Source organism: Furipterus horrens, unplaced genomic scaffold (assembly GCF_987537825.1).
Source record: "Furipterus horrens unplaced genomic scaffold, mFurHor1.1.pri manual_scaffold_3, whole genome shotgun sequence".
Classification (NCBI taxonomy): Eukaryota; Metazoa; Chordata; class Mammalia; order Chiroptera; family Furipteridae; genus Furipterus; species Furipterus horrens.
The window spans coordinates 41,826,152-41,846,607 of record NW_028327173.1 but is presented as its reverse complement, the minus strand read 5'-3'; the positions used below and the strand labels follow the sequence as shown (position 1 = coordinate 41,846,607).

General features: G+C 41.7%; 1 long non-coding RNA gene across 2 annotated transcripts; it reads right to left on the bottom strand.

Moving 5' to 3' along the window:
- Window positions 1-1,350: 1,350 nt before the first annotated feature.
- LOC150014987 (uncharacterized) lies at window positions 1,351-19,868 on the bottom strand. Of its 2 annotated transcripts, XR_016509955.1 has the most exons (4): window positions 19,231-19,868; window positions 18,320-18,404; window positions 10,904-11,020; window positions 1,351-2,588 (listed from the first exon to the last, which is right to left on the bottom strand). It is a non-coding gene; the product is annotated as an uncharacterized LOC150014987 (long non-coding RNA). The 2 variants fall into 2 exon arrangements; XR_016509956.1 differs by lacking the exons at window positions 1,351-2,588; window positions 10,904-11,020 and adding an exon at window positions 13,211-13,366.
- Window positions 19,869-20,456: the final 588 nt, after the last annotated feature.

Here is a 20,456-nt window from a genome sequence, read left to right as displayed (position 1 = left end):
AAAGTGGGTGGGATTGCTGGAGGGAATAGGGGTACTGGGCAGAGGGGAGCAAAGGGGAAAAAAAATGGAACTACTGAAACAACATAATCAATAAAATATACCTAAAAAAAAGTACTAAAACTATAAAGCTTTCAGATGTTTAAATACATTTAATTTATATAAAATCTATTGTTATTGATGTCTTCTACTGTAGGCATGGTAGCAAGCACTTCACACATACTATCTCCAAACTTCACAGAAATGCCATTTTACAAAAAAAGAAAACTTAAATCATAAAAGATAAGAAATTTGCTTAAGGTCAGTCTGATCTTAAGTTGATCATAGGCCAATTCTGGCTCTTCTCAATGTCAGACCTCTGGCCAACTCAATGCAATGCCTTATAAAGAATGCAGGCTTTAAAATCAGACTAAAACTGTGAAGCTGCCCATGTTTTTAACCTTTCTATTGACTCAGTTTCCTCATCTTAAATATGGAGATAATAATATCTGACCTTTTGCAAGACACAGTGGTTAGGACTGAAAAGAAAGAAGATTTATGACTAAGTCTTTCAGGCTCTCTATGGCCATAGAAATGTCAACACACAGAAATTCATAACAAAGTTAGAAGATGAGCTGTTTGAAGAGGTGACGTCTACTCTGGAAATGGGAGGCAATGAAAATGAGAGAAAAAGAACATAAAAAGGGTGAACTCTGTTTCTAAGAAACTGGTGTGAGAAAAGATTTTGGAAACTTTTTTGTCTCACTTATTGATGGGAAATACATTGTGAATATGTATGTCATGCAAATTACCTTTAAAAACAATTCTGAGTGATTTTCACTGGCAGTGTGATATAGTAGAGACAGAGTTCCAACTCTGATTTCACAACTTCATATCCATGAGTACATTTGGACATGTCATGTGAGTTGTTCCAAATTTCCAGGTCCCTATCTGTATAACAGAAATATTAATATCTACCTGACATTCTGGGGAAAACAAAGTGAGAAATTTGAGGTACATAGTATTTGAAAATACCACTTGGGTCCAGTTTAAAGTCACTATTTTTATTGTACTAGACATATGACCCAAAGCAGTTTAGTTTTCTGGACCTGTTTACTCATCTGTAAAAGATATAAAAACAGAACCTATGCCATGGCATAGATAAACAGATTAAATGAAATAATGGCAGTAAATAATTCCTACTGTGTCTGGCGCATTTAAGGACTCAAAAAGTGACTGTGTTTTGTTTGATAGATACCAACACCAAAAGCAGTAGAAACATTGTTTTACTGCTGGGGAGTAAAGAAAGTTAAGATCTATTGAAAATTATAGGAAAAGAATTAAGGGAAATTGTTAAAAATCTAGGGTCCTCAGTCTTCTTAATTTCTCCTTATGCTGAGAACCAGCAAGAGAATGGCATGTCTGCGGTAGCACACTTCTCTATGAATTTGCTTTGACTCTAAGACTTCAGAAGCTTCTCCTCTCCTGTGACTGAACACTCCCAAGACAGCTTATCATGTTCTGAACTTTATTTACTTAATAACTAATCTTTTATTGCCTTCCCTCTTTTAAAGACAGCAGGTCAGTCTTCCCATCCCTGCTCCACTTCAAGGTTTCACCTGTTTAATCACTTGGATAATGCCGAGACACACTAAAAACCATTGTAATGGAAGGCTGATTAAGTGAAGATCATTTTTGCTCTTGTCTGCTTCTCAGCCTAGCAGCGTTCAGATGATTTTCAATAATCTCAGCAAATCACTCACGTCACTCCCCATAGCCACCTAGTTAATATCCAGGGTCAACAGGTTTCTTCTGGCTCTTCTGTCTGGGAAAGCCCGCTGCACAGGGCCCCGAACACTGCCGGAATGAGTCTGTACTGGAATTTGCACAAACTGAGCCCTCAACTGCAAGATTCTCATCCTCGCAAGTTAATAATAACAGCTACCATCTCTGAGCCATAACTGTATTGTTATGGCACTGTTCCAAGCATGGTATCTGTATTATCATGTTTAATGCCCATAAAACATACTAAGGAATGCAACCATGTCTATTTTATGAATGGAGAAACTTAGCCCTAGACCCTTGTTACTCCAAGTGTGGTCCGGGGAGAAACAGCATTACCTGGGAACTTGTTAGAAATGCAAATCCTCCAGCTCCACCACCAATCTACTGAATAAGAATTACTAGGAGGAATCCGTTTTCAACACATCCCACACCCTACCCTGTGATTCTGATGCAGGCTACAGTTTACCGGAGCTGGGGACTAGAAACTATATGAGTAAGTTGCCAAATTCAGAGCTAACAAAGTGGCAGAAAGAGATTTGGAAATCAGAGTCTGGCTGACTCCTAAACCAGAGCCAGTGGAGCTCTGATTGTTCACAAAATTTTAGGATTTGAAGTAAAATTGCCTTGAACAGTGAAGACATCCATTCTTTCATTTGATGAGATGTGCAGAGGTAGTTCAGTTCCAAGACTGGTTAAATTCAGCAGTTCAGTGGCATTTTGGCTCTAGCGCAGCGGTGTCTCTCTCATTCCCTTGGTTTTCTCACACTGGTCTTAAGAGGGCTGCAGCAATTCCAGGCATTACATTTTGTTCCTCAATGCCTAGATTCCTGGGGGTGGAGGGAGAAGGAGAGGGCCTGTTTATTCTTTCATGTTTTTTATGAACAACACTTTCTTTCCCCCCAAGAAGTACTTCCCCCAACAGACCTTCTTTCATGCATTACTGCTCAGAATCTCACCACATGCTCATTCCCAAAACCAATCACGGGGAAGAAAAATTAAGATTTTCTCACCTGAAGCACATGAATGCCTGAACGAATATACTGGATGAAATTGCTAAATCAGAGCAACAGGTACAAATTATGAAGTGGTGAGAAGATTGAATTCCCAGGGTGACATCAGATAATAGGAACCCAGTAGAAAATTTGAGAGTTTATTTCATAAGAAATATAGAGCCTCTAAATTTTTGAGCAGGGCAGAGGAACACATAAGAACATTCATGGGAAGAGTCTGCTGGTGGTGTGGTGTGTAGGAGAGATCAGTACTAGACTCTGGGGAGGGAATGATGGAAGGCTGTGGGAGAAGACCAGTGTTGCTGTAGCCTTGGTGGAATTTGCTAAAAACTTGGTCTAGGTAGGTAGCAATGGGTTTGAAGGGTGGGTGAAGAGGAGAGTCATTTGGATGGAAAACTGGCAAGAGTGGGCGATAGATTTGCCATGGGGAGATAAAGAAGAGGATGAGTCAGTGGCCAGGACGAAAAAATAGTGCTCTCTTGCAAAAAAAGAAAACTGTCAGATGTATAATGGGTTACTTAGGGCTATATGCTAAAATTCTTAAATGTGATACTTGGCTCTATGATATAATAATAATGATAATAATACAATTTATTGCCAATCTATTTTGTCTTGCTTTTTAAAAAATTTATTCAAATTTATTTTTAACATAGAACATTTAAACATATACAAAACTAGGGAGCATAGGATAATGAACCCTTCAACATGATCAAATCCTAGCCAATCGATCTTGTTTACTTTCTTCACTCGTGCTCCCCTAATAGCCCAGCCCAGGTTTGTTTGTCTTTTTTTTTTAATAACAATTTACTAAGACATAATTCACATACCACACAATTTAACTATTTCAAGTACATAATTCAATGGTTTTTAGTATAATCATAGAATTGTGCAACCATTAGCACAATCAATTTTAGAACTCTTCATCACCCCAGAAAGAAATGCTATACTCCTTAGTTATCACCCCCATCCCCAAATATCTCTTCCCCTAGTCCTAAGCCACCACTAATTTACTTTCTGTTGCTATAGATTTGCTTATTATGGACACTTCCTGTAAATGGAATCATATAATATGTTGTCTTTTGTGACTGGCTTCTGTCATTTAGCATAATATTTTCTAGGTTCATCCACTTTACAGTATATATCAGTAATTTGTTTCTTTTTATTGACAGATAATACTCCATTGTATGGATATACTACCTTTTAGTTATTCATTCACCAGTTGATGGACGTTGAGTTCTACTCTTTGGCTGTTATGAATAATGCCACTAAGAACATTTGTGTACAACAACATTCATGTACAAGTGAATAAATGTTTTCATCTCTCTTGGGTATATGCCTGGAAGAGGCATTTTTGGGTCATACAGAAACTCTCCACTTAAGCTTTTGAGGAAATGCTAGACAGGTTTCCACAGAGGCTGTACCATTTTACATCCCATCAGCAGTGTGTGAGGATTCCAATTTCTCCACATCTCCCCAAACACTTTTTATTATTTACTTTTAATTTTTAATTTAATTTTTATTTTCTTAAGAACTTTATTTTTTAGAGCAGTTTTAGGCTCTTCAAATCGAGAGGAAGGTATCATTTCCCATATACTCCCCACCCTACCACATGCATAGCATCCTCTAATTACCAACATCCTCCACCAGAATAGTACATTTGTTACAATTAATGAACCTATATTGGTACAAAATAATTACCTAAAGTCCACAGTTTGCATTAGGATTCATTTTTGATATTGTATAGTTGATGAGTTTGGATAAATGTATAATGACATCTTTTCATTACTAATCATACCATAAAGAGTATTTTCACAACCCCAAAACTATATCTGCATCCTTCTTTTTATTTGCAGGTCTCTGGTGGCTAAGGATGTTGAACATTTGTTTTCATATGCTTTTGGCCATTTGCATATCTTTTTTAGAGACATATATATTAATATTATTTGCCCATTTTTAAGTTGGGTTATTTGTCTTTTTATTATTGAGATCTAAAAGTTTCTTATATATTCAAGATAGGAGTCCCTGATCAGATGTATAATTTGTAGATACTTTCTCCCATTCTATAGGTTGTCTTTTCTCTTTCTTGAGAGTATCCTTTAAGCACAAAAGTTTTTAATTCTGATGAAGTCCAAGTTACCTATTTTTGTTGTTGTTACTTGTATTTGTGGTGTCATATTCTCAAGAAATGCCTGATTCAAGGTCACAAAAATTTACACTGATATTTTGGGTTTTTTTTTTCCTAAGAGTTTCATAGTTTTAGCGCTTACAATTAGGTAGTTGGTCGATCTGGAGTTCATTTTTATAGATGGTGTGAGAAAGGGGGATCGCACTTCATTCTTTTGCATGATACCCAGTTATCTCAACACCATTTGCTAAAAAGAACATTTAAAAAACTGTTGAGCTGTCCTAGTTCCCTTGTAGAATATCCATTGACCATTACCCTCAATTATTTTAAAGAAAATTTCAGACATCATGTCATTCATCCATAAATATATCAACATGTCTCTCTGAACTTCAGTGCTTTATCCACCTTATCGGTGATCGTCACAACAACCATCCATGTACCATTATCCATATCTAACAGAGAAGGACACTGTAGCTTGGAGGGGTTACATGATTTGCCCAAGATCTAAAGGCTGTGCCTTTCCTATTTGACTATTATCCACTGTGGCCAAAGCTCAGTGAAATATAGGAATAGTGAATGCAGCCTGACCCAGGAAACCCTTGTCTTCAGTTTTTTAAAGGTATCATTTACTTTGTTTACTTTCTTCATTGGCACCATCACCATCTCCATTTGCCCTTCATCCAGTGTTTTACCCATCAGGAGAGACAGAAGACAGCTCTCTAAAATCTTATAGATTATCTCTTGAAAACTCAGAGAAAAATTGAAATGTTAAAAAATAAAAGCTCAAGGAGAGAAGACTGAGGATTGGCACCAATCTGAGAGGTAATACCGTCCACTCCGAAGTGAGGAACACATTGAACACTCTTCATCAAATGGAAACTGAAATTTTGTTTACCACAGGAAGACTTGAATGACCAATCTTAGCATTGAAATACACCTTCAGGAATAGTTTGTCTGACCTCTTATTTCACATGTGTAAAAATGTCTAGTGACTTCCCCAGGGTAACAGGGCTAGTTAGTGGTGGGAAGGAGATTCAAAGGCAGGTCCTATGATTCAATAGCATAAGTTTCTGTTCCTAGAGCCTTCTGGGCAGGAAGTGCCAGATAACTTGCCCTCACCAAGCAAAGGGTATATAATAATCTCTTGGGACTAAAAATTTACAGAAATGTGGAAAAGGGAAGGAAAAAAATCAGTAAAGATTGTGATTTTTCTGAAACTACCCATGGGGAACAGGAATTTTTAGAGACCTGTAAGGTAGCAAGCATTTGACTTCAGGGCCAGATGGAAGGTGTGTGATTGAGGAGTTGGGGGCATCATTCACATTCTGTCATTTTTTTCAGTAAGGCAAAGAAAGACAATCGGGCTTGGACTCAACTGCAGTATAGTCTTGGGCACAGCAAAAACACTGTAGAGAGAACATGGATTGAAAATAACTGGGTGGGGGTGGGGCAGAGATATACAGCCTATGCTGGGATGGTTTAGGTCTCACCAGAGGGCAGAATCCCACCAAGTTGGGCAAAGTAGGGGTGGGGATATCCACCAAGGACATGGGCTTCAGAACTGGTGCCATCTTACCCTGCAGCCACCCCTCCTTCATCTCCAGCAGAAAGCAATCTTAGGAAAGTTTCCAATGGCAGCTAGGCATAGGTGCTGTAATAAAACTTTAGGATCATCTAGACCAAGGTTCAAATTCTGATTCCTTTATTATCTAGCTATGTGAGCTTAGGCAAAACATTTCAGTCTCCACATTTTAGCTTCATCCTCTGTCCAATGAAGACCACTGGGAGAATAAACTGAAGCAATCATACAAAGCACATAGCACAGTTCCTGTGACATAGTGGAGGCTTCATTTGATAATTATTGCACCTCTCTTTAGACTTTCTCAGCTTCATATGAATTTTGTCTCTGTGCCACTTACCTGGGTGCTCTGTGGATTTCAGGATCTATACCTTTTCACACGGGATTAAGTATTTCACTCTACTATTGAGAGAATTGTAAAACTAGAGGAGCAGAGGCCCTGCTGAGGAACCTGAGGCCAGAACATTCATGGCAGAGTGGACATCTGGACTCTCCATACAGTGTTCCATCCTCAGCATCACTGTTGTGTGTCTGGGATGCTGGTTGCCATGATAACCTAATTATTTCCTCTAGGTCTGATCACCACAATGAATTGAAACACTTGCCAAACTTTCAGCCAAACAAACAGCAGATGTCCAGTTTGGAAAAATATCATCCCTGAACAATAGTAGTTGGCTTCCCATTCATCACATGGACCCAGCCACAGAAATAGGGGCAGGAAGAGGCAGCTGTGCTGAGGACAGGATTAAGAGCTGGGATACAGAAGGGGGCCAGGCCCATGTCTGCATCTTCCCCTGGATGACCATGCAGGAGGCATACTGATTAATTCATGGAGTAACTAACTGTATTCCACTGGTTTTGCAAACATGCTCTGAACAGCCACACGGCAACAGTAGAGAGCAAAAGCTATTGGCTTTTAGAGTCACACAGGTGTTGGTATCAATACCACTTTTGCCTCTGACTAGCTGAGTGACTGACCAAATTTGTTTCTTTGAGGTTCAGTTTCCTCATATCAGATAAAGATAATAACATCTGGCTCATAGAGCTGTTGTGAAATTAAAGCAAAAAAGCATAGGGATGTAGCACAAGGCTTGAACCTAGTAAGTCATTGATGAATGTTAGTTATAAATTTGTTTTTGGATCATCACACAGTATAGTGTACCCACTCTGCCACAATATATTAAGAAGAATAATTGCTTTTGGGAAATGCAGAGTCTTATCCAAACAAAAAATATTTTACATATTATTTCATACAGCACTCTTATTTTATAAGGAAGGATATTGAGACCCAGAGAGGTTACGGTATTTTCCTGAGATCACACAGCTAGTTAATATGAGGGCTAGGATTAGAATGCCAGGATAACATGCAATCGAATGCTTTTTTAGCATCTTATAATGCCTAAGAAAAGGAAGGCGGAGTGGGAATTAGTATTTATTGAGCATCTACAAGTCACAGGAATTCTTCATGATTCCCTTCATGAATTCTTCATGAATCCTTCATGAATTAACCCTTACAGCAATAGTAGAATATAAAGCATTATTATTATTCTTACTTAAGAAATGAGCAAACTAGAATATAAGCTCAATGTCTTTGTGGTTCATTCCTATATCTTCAGCAGGAAGAAGAGTGCCTGGCACATAGTAGGTACCAAATAAATATTTGTCAGTGAGCAAGATGAAATAATTTACCACAGTCAGCTAATAAATGGTAGAGCAGGACTTGAAACAAAATCTCTCTGACTCCAAGGCCCATGCTTTTCCTGAACTTGCCCTTGTACTTTCTCCTTGAGGGAACTAAGATATAGGAAGAAAGAAGAAAGGAAAGGTTCATTCTTTGAGAAACTTGTAAGTTTTAAGGCATTAAACTAGGTGATATATAATTCACTTTCTACAACCACCAAAAGTAAATGTTTTCCCTTTTTTGTTTGTTTTCTTTTTTAAACATGAGAAAATTGAGATGAAGAAAGCTTCAGGGACTCTTCCAAGGTAAAATAGTGAGTAGGAAAAACAAGGGCACAGATTCCAGTCTCAGACTTCAATGGAGATAAAATCACAGCTGCCTGCAGAACAGGCCCAGAAGGAAGCTAGAGGTGAGCCAGGAACATGATATTGGGTCTGTCACACAATGGGGAGGAAACACAGTCCCTTCAGGTTTGCCACTGAATTTTGGCCAGGATGCCCAGAGCAGTGGGAGCCTTCTAGCACCAAAAGCACAAAGCTAGAAAATCAGTAAGTTGGGACGGCCGGGTGCTTGGTGGCACTGTTGGGGCTTGCAACAAACCTGGAGTTACCTGCCGCCCCATCCTAGTTAAGTTTAATAACAAGATGCCTTTGTTTCTTAAAGTTTTATTACTTGGCATTCAGTTATCTGCAGGCACAAGCACTTCTGTCTGGTGTGCTGTACTTCTCGGGAGTGAGAGAGCAGTAAATGGCACTCAGCGTCTATTCTCTGATGGATGGGTAAATCTGTTCACTTCTGAAATTCTAAGGGTCTGTATTTGTATTGGTGGGAGATATTTGTTGGTTGAAAGCATCAGAAAAGAACTGGATTTGGCTTATATGAATGAGGCAAAATTGTTACGGAAATGAGGGGTATTTCATGGAACCCGAGTACAGGGATTCAGCCAAGCCTGGCAGTGGTCTGGGACCAGGATCTCAAAAGCATTTGGCAGTCTGTTTCTCTCTAATCATATCTGCTCTTCTTTGTTTCCTTCTTCTCTTCCTTCCCTTCTTTTCCCTCTCTTACCCTCCCCTCCCTTCCCTTTCCTTTCCCTTCCATACTATTTAATACTTCTTTAGTGCCAGCCACTGGCCCAGAGCTTTATGTGCATAACTCATGCCATTGTCCCAACTCTCCTACGAGGTAGGTACTATTATTATCTGCGTTTTCCAGAGGCGGGTAAGTGTCTTGCCTAAAGTTGAGCTGAGATTTGAACCTATGGCATAGCTTTGTAACGGTTACGTTGCATTTATTTTTAAGTTACTTACCTTGCTAGATTTCGCTTTTATTTTCTCCTACCTCCTACTGCTGCAACTTCTTAGCAGCTGATCTCTACTGATTTTTTGAGGTACAATGCTATACAATAACCAGTACAAATTGACATGAGTTTGCACCCATGAAAACATCACTGCAAGTCAGATAACATACTATCACCCCTCCCCCAATTTTTCTCATGTCTCTTTGTAATCCATCTCTTCTCTCTCTCTCCTTCATCCCCAGGTAACCAACGACCTACTTTCTGTCACTGTAGATCAGGTTGCATTTTCTAGAATTTTATGTAATTGGAATGATATAGAATGTCGTCTTTTCTACCTTCTTTCTCTCAACTTTATTGTTTTGAGATCCATCCCTGATGTTAATTATATCAAGAATTTGTTTTTTTTTAAATTTCTAACTATTATTTTATTGGATGAATGTTGCTATGTATAGCAGTGCACATAGCAACACAAATAGAGCTTCTATGAATATTCATGTACAAGTCTTTGTGTGGATATAGACTCTCATTCAAATAAATACCTAGAGGCACAATGTCTGAGTTGTATGGTAGATGCATGTTTATCTTTTTAAGAAACTGCCTAACAGTTTTCCCAAGTGGTTGTACAATTTTACATTCTCGCGAGCAATGTTTGAGAGTTCTAGTTGCTCCATATCCTCACCAACACTTGATCTGATCAATCATTTCAGTTTTAGTCATTCTAGTTGTCAGGCAGAGGTATTTTCATTGTAGGCTTAACTCGTGTTTCCCTGATGACTAAATATTTGAGCATCTTTTCACATGCTTATCTGAAATGCCTGTCTAAATCTTTTGTCTTCTTTGTTTTTAATTGGGTTGTTTAATTTTATAAAAAATTATTGATCCTGACTTCACTTTGGATTCAGCTTCCTCCTTCTTTAAAAGCACATTTCACAAATTAGAGCACAGATCAAGGAGATGAGCATGGCTTAGTAGATAAGAGCACAGGTTTAGATACAATCAAATATATTTGGACTTTATTTCAGCTTTTCTACTTGATAAGTTATGTCACTTTAGGCAACTCAGTTGACATCCTTGCACCTTAGTTCATTTTTCTGTAAAATGTATCTAGTGAACCTATCTTGAAGTGTTTCTGTGAGGAATAAATCAAACACTTTCCATAAATGAATGGCATAAAAACAATGGGAGTAACCCTTGTTAAGGCCATGTACTAAAAAGGAGGCTACTTAGGAGAATTTTGATTGTAAGAATTATTAGAATCCCCTCAATGCCAGCTATTCGTGTAGAATAATATCTGGAATGGCATCTGGAATGGCATCTTGTTTATTATTTCTTTTCTTTCCTTCTGTAGGTATAGTATATACAGTTTGCAAAAGAGGTTTATCATACACACGCACACACACACACACACACACACACACACACACACAACACATCGGACACACCCTGGTACCTGCTGTGGGACTAGTCTTTGATCAGGGACCCTGGAACTCTCTGATCCAAAGGCTCTTCTTGGTCATCCTGTTTTCACACTGCCTCATCCCTTTCTGAGTTCTTCTTTGTTTATATCCTGCTCAGGTAGACAAAACAATAGTAACTTCCCTGTGGTTATTTTTTAAAGTAATGGTGGAGGGTTTCCAGTCCCTTTGTCTGCAGGACCTTAAAGATACAACACCAACACCCAATAGGAGCTTTGCTTTACTCCATTTTGCACAAAGCATAGTAGCAGCTTTATGGATTTCTATCCAGTGTGCTCTGAGGTCTCCATGGGCATTGATGGAGGAAGGGCAGGGGCGGGAGAGCAGGATGATAGCTATTGCCCCTGGCTCTCGGACAAGAAAAGAACAGCTTCTAGACAGGGTTCAACCTGCAAAAATGTTCCTCTGCTGTACAGGAATTATTCACTCTGGGACATGCTTCCTGTGCAGTAACATCAGATATTCCTGCTGGCTATAGAAGCTCAAAATTGGACAGTTTAACTATTTCATGCCTAATCTGCATGAGCTACAGAATCCCTTGCCACAATGCTGTGCACATAATAGGTGCCCAGTAACGGTAGTTTTCTTCTTAATTCTGATTTCTACTCCCAAACAGCCATCTGGGCCACCTCTCCAAGATCCCCTGTGGTTGATGTCACTGAGGTTCTATATAAATGTCACCACTACCACCCTCCTAGGGGCCACTTCAACTCCTGTGGGACTCATTCCCTCAGTCCTACTGTCCTGGGTGAACCCAACCAAGGGCCTATGGAATATCAGACTCATTTAAAGGATAAACAGCCTCCCCAGTGGTTTAGTGCTTAGGCCTTCCCTGAAGAACCTCTGGTATTCTCTACCCTAAGGAAATACGACATATCTTGCTGAAGAGCCATATCTGAGACAGAGATCTCTCTCATTAAGTAGGAACCTTCTGGTCCTTTTGGTGGATAAATTCATAACAATAAACCTGCAATAGATTATAAAGGGCACATGGAAGGAGACTGGGCATTAAATCTAGAGTCCTGGGAGATGCCACAGAAAGATTGGCTTACACTCAAATGCTAACAGTCCTGTTGATGGGCATGGACAAAATGATTACACAGGGGCAGCAAAGCCAAGTTCTGTACTCTCTCCACAGCTAGAAGCAACAATCTTTTTGGAAGGGCTCCCTCTTACCTCCCATCCTCTCTGTGCTTTAAAAACTTCCGGGAATCTTCCTGCCTTAAGCCTTTTCAAGCAAGATGAATAGATTGAGAAATCACCTTTCACATGAACCTCAGTACCTTACCTTCAGGCACCATAATTAGAAAACAGAACAAAACACTAAGTTAGATATTTTATAAAGTGTTAATATTAGAAAGAATGCCAGGCAATGTTTAAGCGACATCCAGAGAGTGGGGATCTGATGGGGGCTTGAGGAGAGCTGACTAAATGCCAGGCCTTCCCTGTGCTGGGAGACTCATCCTTTGGGATAGGGCTGGAATTCCCAGTTTACAAGTGAGGGGGCAGAGGCTCATGGAGTTGAAGAATTTGTGTCAGGTCACACAGAGATTAACAATGGACCTGGGATTTGATCATGAGTTGGTCTGATTCCCAAAGATCATGGATTTCCTATTGTGTGTTTTTTAGATGTTTGCACAGACTGTGTTCCTCAGTTCACCCTCCTGTACCCTGAAGAGCCAACCCATGTAGTCCCCAGCTGCATTGTGCCTCAGACCCTGAGTCTGTGCTCATTGTTTTCTCCATTCTTCAGTTTTCCTGAAGCATATTTTTGAGCCATCCTGTATGAACTACCCACCATCTCTTTCCCTTCAGTCTCTCCTGGCCTCTCCATTGGTCTCCAGATAGGCCAGAGCCTTTGTGGAGACCGCCATCCCACAGTGAGGAACAGGGTCTGAGTCTTCCTGTCTCAAAGCTGTTCCAGTTATTCATTCAATCCCCACTTTTTGTTAGTTTGGGGATGGTGTGTTTGTCCACTCATTGGCCTGAGAGCAGTTCTGCCCACAAGCTCATTTGGTGAAGACAGATAAATGGCCTGCCCTCATTCCACCAGCCATCAAGCCCTTCTTCCATTTAGGTTATGGCTCCACCCTCTTCTGTAAGGGGTTCATTTTGCAAAAGTCTGTCTTGATAGTTCAGAACACAAAGGTTACAAAAATAAATGAGAAATGGTCTTCGCTTATCAAAATCTCTCAAAGGTTGAGGTAGATAGATACTATCATTCAGTATTGATTTCAAGAAATGAAAGTCATTCTAGGAATCACAAGCAGAATGGAGTTTAATATGAGGATTTGATGCTTAGAAAGTCATTGTAAGTGCTAGAGGAGTAGATTATAGGCTCCAGTGTTGACATCCAGAGAGAGCCGCTACCTCTGCTCCGTCAGAAATATGGAAATCAGGAGGCCCCAAATTGCATAGTGAGTTCGGGATTCTAAAATCTGTAACAAACCACGTATTTTTAATCTAGGGAATCAGAAAGACAGCATCCGGAAGCTATTATTGCTGCTCTTAAAACTGACTGGTGACAATCATAAAACTGTTTACTAGTTACTAGAATACAATACAGTGAAGTTTCATGTTTTTTCAGTTGTGCTTGCCAGCAGAAAATATCAAAAAAAAAGACAAAATCTCCCTTCTCTCATTTGTGTTTCAAATCTCATATATGCACATCCATCGATAGAACTTAATTTGCATCTAGAACCCTATCGACAAGAAAGTCTGGAAAATGGATTTGTACTATAGAAGAAGAAAGTGGCTGTTGGGAGAATAACTAGCAGTCTCCATAAGCTCATGAACAATCATATGGACTAAAGTGTTAGAGGAAGCAAGCTACACAGGGTACAATAGATCACAAAGAAGGGAGAGATCAGTTCTACCTGGGGTTCAGGGAAAGTGGCAGAGAAGACTGCTCCTGCTGGGTCTTAAAGAATAATATCCTATAGAAGTTGCCTCAAAGAGGGCTGAGGATCATTTGGAGCAGAGTAAGAACTATGAGTTTAGTCAAGAGAGTATGAAAAAGCACTACACCTAGAATCAATTTGGGCTTTCTCTGTCTGGAACAGGAGGGAGAAAGAGGAGTACATTGAGTACTGAGGGCTATGAGGTGACAGGGACCCAGGCAGAACTCACATGCCATGCTCAAGAGCTCGGACTTTGTCACAGAAGTGATGGGGGGACCTTGGAAGGTTTTACTTGGGAAGGACAAAGTGAGATGGGTCTTAGAAGGGTCACTCTGGATGCTGCATTGGAAGGAGAAATTGGAATAAAGAGAGCAGCTGAGAGGATATTGCAGTGTGGTAGACTAGACATGGTTAGAACCTAAACTGGGACTGTGATGTTGGCATGAGCATTGGAATATATCAGGAAGTTGGACCAATAGGACTCAATTAAACTAAAGTAGTTGGGGTCCTGGCTAGCATGGCTCAGTTGGTTGAGTGTTGGCCCATGAACCAAAAGGTCACTGGTTCGATTTCCGGTCAGGGCACATCCCTTGGTTGTGGGTCCAGTCCCCCATCAGAGCATGTGAGCAAAGCAACTGATTGATATTTCTCTCGCACATCAATATCTTTTCCTTTCTTTCTCCCTCCCTTTCCCTCTTTCAAATAAATAAATAAATGCAGTAATTGGGAACAATTATTGCATGTATACGATGCCACCAGCCTCCATTCTACACACTTTGCATGTACGAACTCATTCAATCCTTACAAAGCCCTATGAAGTAGGTTCTATTATGAACCCACATATAAGGGGAGGACACTGAAGCACAGCTGGCAAGTGGCAGAGCCAGGACTTGAAACCAGGTAGTTTAGTTTCAGAAAACAAATACTCAACCAATTTGCTATGAAACACCTCTGCTCTTAGGGATAAAATTTGCTTTCCTGTATTTTACACATCTATAATTCATTTATGAATTCTGGTTTGGACCCTGAATCAGCTCTTTTAACTTTGATATTTGTGGATGAATTTCTGCAAGTCTAGGGAACCCTAAATTGTAATCAAGTTTTTACATTTACATATTTTTTTTAGGGAAGTGGCGCAAGTCTAATCAACAGATTCTTCAATGGGTCTTTGACCTAAAAATAGATTTAGGAACTTTGTCTTAGAGCAATGGTTCTCCAAGCATGATCCCTGAAACAGCAGCATCAGCTTCTCCCAGGAACTTGTTAGGAGTGCATGTTTGCAGGTCTCATCCAAGACCTACTAAACCAGAAACTCTGAGAATAGGGCCGGGAAATCGGGATTCACAAGTGTTCCAGGTGCTTCTGATGTATGCTCAAGTTTGAAAACTACTGCCCTGGAGCACGCATAAGCATGAGTGATATGGCAACAGGGGCTGTTTGCTGGCCTTTGTGGGACATTCACAGTAGATGTGGTAGAGCAAACTCTTAGAAACCTGAGATCTTCCTTGGGAAGATCTTCCTCTCGGGAAGGAAACACTGAGACATTACCTTTGAACTGTGCAAATTTTTGAACAAGGGCTTCTCTGGAGCTCAGAACAGGCATTTCTAGAAGCTTCAGGGCTCTGGACTTGCAGATAAGATGAAATCTGTAGACCTGTGCACCCATATCACAGTACCTCGGATGTCAGCCCCGACTCCATATGGTTTGCCCTACGGCTGCAGTTTAGATATCTTGTTTCATCCAAGGTACACAGACTTCTAAAGACATTTCAGCACAGGAGAACCTGCCCAGGCTCTGGGGAACTTGAGTATCCACTGACACTAACTGCTCACTGTGAGGTGCCAGGGCCTGTGGTCCACACCTCGCCCGGTTGACACAGCAGCCTTGCAGCCTGTGCAGGATTCAGGCCAGCAATGCCCATCTCTTTCTACAACTGCCTGGAAATAGGAAAGAGTCCAGAAACAACCTGCAGTGCCGGGTGATGGGAATGGCAAGGATTCCTGGGCCCCAGCCCCCTGCTGCCCCTCCTCTCCAGAAACTCAGGCCTGGGTCTTCCTTTCTGCTAAGTCACAAAACTGGAAAGCTCTCAGGTTAGGGAAAGAGCATGTGCCTGCCGGTTGGCTTGAAAAGGTTCTGGGAATTCATTATGAACTAAACAATCCTTCCAGTTATTCATGTGACTCAGTCCTTGAAAGCTTGAAAGTGGGATCTTCCTGTGTCCACAGGTCTGGATATTGCTGAGTCAGTGCTGGAAAGGGCACCTTGTCAGCTCTCCTGGGCTCATAACTCCCCTCCCCGCTCTTCTCTGTCCCCAGAGGACATCAAAGGGAAGCAGACAGTGGGGATGAGCTTCCCAGCGTGTTCAATTTCGTTTCGAAACAAGCAGCCAGTCTCTTCCCATACAGCTCTCACTGCACACATCTGTCAGTCTTCTGCGCATTTTGAAGGGGAAGTAACCAGAAATAGTCACGCAGGCATCATGCATTCACGTATGCATTTACCACATGTTAATCAGGTACCTACTATGTGTTCTTCTGATTGCTAAGACCTGAGATCCGAAGAGAGAGGGCTGTATCTGCCCATGCTGTTCAGGTATCTGGTGGGGAAATTGCATTAACCGACATTTAGGAAGTAATGGAAAAAGCACTGTAGCAGAGCTATAGAGAGCTTCGACAACATCAAGAAGTTGCAACCCTTTCTAGGTGCTTGGTATTCCTCTTTAACACGCAGCAAAATTCAGAGCGTGTGGGAATTACTTCTGTCCATCGGAGCTAGGGGAAGAATACAATGCCAGGAACTAACATGGTACAAGAGGACTTTCTGGAAGAAGGGAGGATGAAGAAGGGGGCTGAAGGGCAGGAAGATTGAAATGGAAATTTTAGTTTTGCCGAAGAGTTTTTTCTTAATGTGAATCTGTTTTACGTTATCTACTAGGCAGGACGGCTCCATTTCCCTGAAAGAGTAAATAAACTGCTTCAACTTTTCTCTTTCATTTCAGGAGGAAAGAGAGAAGAAGAAAAAAGTTTAGATGCTGCCGGATGAGAACTGAAGAAAAAGTGGACACTAACGAAAGCATCGACTGTGCATCAAACCTTTATGTGTATAATGTCATATCACATTAAATACTGAAAGAGTACACACAGGCACAGACACACACACATGGTAGGTGTCTCAGCACAGAGAGGTTAAGTAACATGTCCGAGGGTGGCAGAGCCGAGATTAGAGCCTGTGTTTTTGCCACTTACAAGTTTACTGTACATTTAATTACATAATATAAAGAGATGCTTGTATCCCCATTTTGCAAACAAGGAAACTAAGGCTTGGAGAAGATAACTAACCCTCTCTGGGGTAATAAGGAAGATAACAGAACTTCAGACCCATATCTGTCTGAATTAAAAGTCTGGGCCCTTTCCACCACACCACCAGGCTGTTTTTGGCATTTTAAGACCAGATTTCATCTCTCTTTATATCTACTGTCTGAACCACTGTACAAATGGAACCTGACATCATTGTCATCCAGGGTTATGATTGTTATCTACTGTAATGCTAGAATTAAAATGTTTAACCATAACTCCAAGTATATATTCCTATTCACTTACTCATACATTCAATAAATTTATATTGAATAATTATTTACTTGTGCCAGACACAAGGTTCCAAGACTAGAACACTAGAAAGGCTGGCATGCTCTTCTCTCCTCATGGAGCTTTCAGTATAACGGGGAGAGAAAAACATGAAAAAAAGAGTTATATAATAAAAAAATTTATTACAATTACAGTAAGTGGTATACTAATGATAGCTAAGGCTTTGATTGACCTTAGTATGTACCAGGAACTATTCTAAGTGCTTTCTATATATCAATTCACTTAATTCTCCCAGGCCAACCAGGGAAGTGGAGAAATCAATGCAGACTTCCTGAAGGAAGTGTAAGGTCAACCTGGAAACGAGAGGAGTTAGGTATATTGAAAAGGGGAAGGGCAGGGAAGAACAGGTATAGTTTAGGACTGTGCTGCCCAGGTAGCCATGAGCACACGAGCCTACAGAGCATTTGAAATGTGGCTACTCTGAGTTGAGATGTGCTGTAAGTGTAAAATTCACTGGGTTTCAAAGGTTGAACACAGAAAACATTCTATTCTTTTTTTTTTGTATTGCCTACATATTGACCTCATGATATTTTGGATATATTGGGTTAAGTCAAATATATTATTAAAATTAATTTCATCTTTTCTTTTCTGTTTAAAAATGTGGCCATTAGAAATTTTAAATTACATTCAGGCCTCACATTAAATTTTGATGGAACAGCCCTGCTTAGAAGGCTGCAGGCGCATGAGGGGAACTGGATCCTGGAGCAGATGGGAGAATGATGGGAGTAGAAAAAGGAGGGTGCTCAAAGCAAACATGAACTCCCAGTCTTCTCTCCTGCGGGTCAGAAAGAGGAATCGTAACCTTTGTAAGCCTCAAATCTGAGATACTGGGGCCCCTTGACTTACTGAAAATGGCCTCTTCCTCAAAGCCAGCTCCAGCTGTAAGCCAGGGAATGAATGGTTAAGGCTATTCTTGAGTCTGGTGTTGTAGCTAGGAGAGGCAAGAACAATCAGAGCAAAAAGGTAAAGAAAAATGGAGGAATGTCTTAGGTAAAAGTCAAGCCCCTATCCGTGCCCCACCCCTAGCCCTATAAAGTCTTCCTGCCTGCCCTCTTCTAGCCTCTTGGACCTCTTCACCTACTCAGCTTCTCTCTCTACCCCACCTCTACTCCAGTTAAACTGATCTCTTTGCTGAGCTTCAAAACTACCAGACATAATCCTGTCTGAGGACCTCTGCACTGGCTGTTCCCTTGGCTGAAACATTTTCCCTGAGCCAGCACATGGCCAATGGTCTTAATCCCTGGTTCAAATGTCACTCTCTTGATAAGGCCAACTTTGACCCGCTTATTTAAAATCGTAAACTCCATTGGTACTCCCTTACCCTACTCTTTTTTACCATAGCATTTAAATATTACCCTCTAATATACTCAATAAGTTTACTCTTATTATGTTTCCTGTTCATTTTGATACTAGAAAACACGCCCCTAAAGGCAGTGATCTTAGCTTATTTCCTGCATTGTCCCCAAACCCAGACAGTGCCTGGTGTAGAGCAGCTGCTCCATTAACATCGTTTGAATGAATGGAAGTGTCAACGGCTCTGCTTAGGATGCCACTGGCTGAAGAACAGGCCTCCTTCCTGTACCCTCTCCTCTCATAAAGAAAAAGACTTTTTCTCCTTCTTCTGCAGCTGGCCTTGGTTAACCTTGCTTCCACGCTGCTCCCAAGAGATGTGAGAAAGCAGGGGATGCAGTGCATGGGGAGCTGGGATTCTCAGGTGCCCTCGGGGCCTTGCTCGAATGCAGGCCCCATTTCCTTACTTGTTTCCGCAGCTGTCAAGGGTTCCAGGCTCAATGGGAGGCTGAACAAGGTATTTATTGCATTAAGGACGAAAACGTGGGAGAAAACTGTTCCATACAGGACAGCGATTATCAGGGGACGGTCCGGGGACCAGATGCATCAGCTTGACCTGGGGATTTATTAGAGACGCATTAATCTCAGGCTCCACCCTAAAACCACTGAATCAGAAACAGGGTGGGCCCGGCAACGGCTTCTAATGATAATGATTAAACTATCAAAGCCTCCAGGTTATTTTGAGGCACTTAAGTGTGAGAATCCCTGGGCTGGGGGAAAGAGGAGACTTTATTAAACTTTGTTGGAGCCTTGAAGGCAGGGAGGGACCTAACAGGTCAGGGTAGAAAACAAACCCCCAGCACTGGGGAGCCGGGTGACTTCCGTGTTCCCTGCGTCAGAAGCTGAGCGGGGTGGTCCCCGGCCGAGTGTGACCCGGGAAGCTAAAGGCCAGCGTTCCCAGGTCCTCCCACACCTACCCCAGGAAAGTCCCTGCGGCGAGGCTGACCTTCGCTTGGCCTCGCCCCACACCGCTGCTGCCTGGGGCCCGGAGGCAGCGGCTCTCGGTGAGCTCCTGCTGCCCCGGCCGCCGCCCTTCTGCGGGGGAAAGGGGAGGGGTGGGGAGAGAGGAGGGGCAAGGGGCGGCGGAGGTCCGGCGGGCGCCCCCCGCCCAGCCGAAAGCGGTCGTGCGTCGTCCCCGCTGGCGGCGCCCCGACCACTCCGCCCCGGCGAGCAAGGTCCCTCCTCTTCTGCCTTGTCCCTTCGTGTGTCGCCCTGTTTTTCTGCCTCTGACTGTCGTGTCCGTGCCGGCTGGAGTTCTGACTCGGATTTCTTATCTTCATCAGTCTTTCCCCTGCCGAGGTTTGTGCTGCCCGCTCCCCTTTCCTTTTTCATTCTCATTCAGTCTTTCAACAAAGAGTTACGAATGGCCCGCTCTGTGCCCTGGATGGTACTTGGCTCTGGGCAGCCAGAGGTGAAAACAAGGCCACATGCTGGTAGGGCGCTTACTGGCCCTTTTCTCCGCGTTTCAGCATCGTCACCGTCCTCTCTGCCGTTCTCTCTTAGCATTTGTCGTTTCCTCTCTCTCTCCTTTTCTTCTGCAGGGTCCCAAGGTAGGATTAAAAAGCCTACTTTTGTCTGACTTCTAGAAAGTTGCGATTAAGATGTCCGAATTATCTTGAACCACGACAGTAGT